This window comes from Pleurodeles waltl, chromosome 11, assembly GCF_031143425.1.
Source record: "Pleurodeles waltl isolate 20211129_DDA chromosome 11, aPleWal1.hap1.20221129, whole genome shotgun sequence".
Classification (NCBI taxonomy): Eukaryota; Metazoa; Chordata; class Amphibia; order Caudata; family Salamandridae; genus Pleurodeles; species Pleurodeles waltl.
The window spans coordinates 937768507-937770249 of record NC_090450.1 but is presented as its reverse complement, the minus strand read 5'-3'; the positions used below and the strand labels follow the sequence as shown (position 1 = coordinate 937770249).

Here is a 1743-nt window from a genome sequence, read left to right as displayed (position 1 = left end):
CCCCAGGGACATTCAGGTAAGTATTTTTTTTTTTTTTTTTAATAATTTTTTTTGGCATAGGGGGGCCTGATTTGTGCCCCCCTACATGCCACTATGCCCAATGACCATGCCCAGGGGACAGAAGTCCCCTGGGCATGGCCATTGGGCAAGGGGGCATGACTCCTATCTTTACAATGATAGGAGTCATGTTGATGGGGGATGGGCGTCGAAAATAAATGGCGCAAGTCGGGTTACGACGATTTTTTCGACGTAACCTGACTTGCCCCATTTTAAGACGCCCATGCGCCATTTTCCCCCTACGCCGGCGCTGCCTGGTGTACGTGGTTTTTCTCGCGCACACCAGGCAGCGCCGGTCTGCTTGCGCCGGCTAACGCCATTCAATAAATACGGCGCCCGCATGGCGCTTCAGAATGGCGTTAGCCGGCGCAAAACTTTTTGACGCTAAACTGCGTTAGCGCAGTTTAGCGTCAAAAAGTATAAATATGGGCCAAAGTGTATTATTTTGCCTGTTAGAAGCCAGTGGAGGTGTAGTAATTCTTGGACAACTAAACGTTTCCATGGTCTTTGTATCATGAGGTGGTACCCCGAGACGCACCTTTATTCGCCTTTTTATTGTTAGTTTTGCGCAGTGGCAGTATCGTAGCCAATGAGGTTTAACCGAGGCGCGATTATTGCTTATTGAAAACTTTACCCAATACCCCGCCGTGACGATTTGAAATATAGTCGATATTGGCATTTTTTGACAGTCTCCAAGGAGACTGAATATTAATGTAAAAAAATAAGATTTTTTTTAGTAGTTTATGTGAACGTGTTGGTGTCGGGTAGACCACACAGAGTTTATTTTCTTTCAGTTCACTGTTTTCGATTTAGTTTTAGTGTGTCGGAGTTTCTGCATCCGGCAGGAACTTTCAGAATGCTTTCGTCTTGATTAGTTTTCGTATTTCTGTTGGAAGCCGTTTGTTATCAACAGGATAATGCGGAGAAAGTTCGCTAAGACTGTATGCAGTGTTTGAAACAGAACGAGAGCTGACGAAGGTGTCGAGCGTGACTTTTAACGTTATATTAAGGCCCATATTTATACTTTTTGACGCTAAACTGCGCTAACGCAGTTTAGCGTCAAAAAGTTTTGCGCCGTCTAACGCCATTCTGAAGCGCCATGCGGGCGCCGTATTTATGGAATGGCGTTAGACGGCGCAATCAGACCGGCGCTGCCTGGTTTGCGTGGGAAAAAACCACGTAGACCAGACAGCGCCGGCGTAGGGGGAAAATGGTGCATGGGCGTCTTAAAATGGGGCAAGTCAGGTTACGTCGAAAAAATCGTCTTAACCCGACTTGCGCCATTTTTTAACGACGCCCATCCCCCATCAACATGACTCCTATCATTGTAAAGATAGGAGTCATGCCCCCTTGCCCAATGGCCATGCCCAGGGGACTTCTGTCCCCTGGGCATGGTCATTGGGCATAGTGGCATGTAGGGGGGCACAAATAAGGCCCCCCTATGCCACCAAAAAAAAATATAAAAAATAAAAAATTATACTTACCTGAACTTACCTGAATGTCCCTGGGGTGGGTCCCTCCATCCTTTGGTGTCCTCCTGGGGTGGGCAAGGGTGGCAGGGGGGGTCCCTGGGGGCATGGGAGGGCACCTGTGGGCTCATTTTGAGCCCACAGGCCCCTTAACGCCTGCCCTGAGCAGGCGTTAAAAAGTGGCGCAAATGCGCCGTTTTTTGCCACGCCAACTATC

The 1743-nt window shown here is 48.3% G+C and overlaps 1 non-coding gene across 1 annotated transcript; it reads left to right on the top strand.

Moving 5' to 3' along the window:
• Positions 1-617: 617 nt before the first annotated feature.
• LOC138266730 (U4 spliceosomal RNA) lies at positions 618-758 on the top strand. The gene has a single exon (XR_011199662.1). It is a non-coding gene; the product is annotated as a U4 spliceosomal RNA (small nuclear RNA).
• The last annotated feature ends 985 nt before the right edge of the window (positions 759-1743 follow it).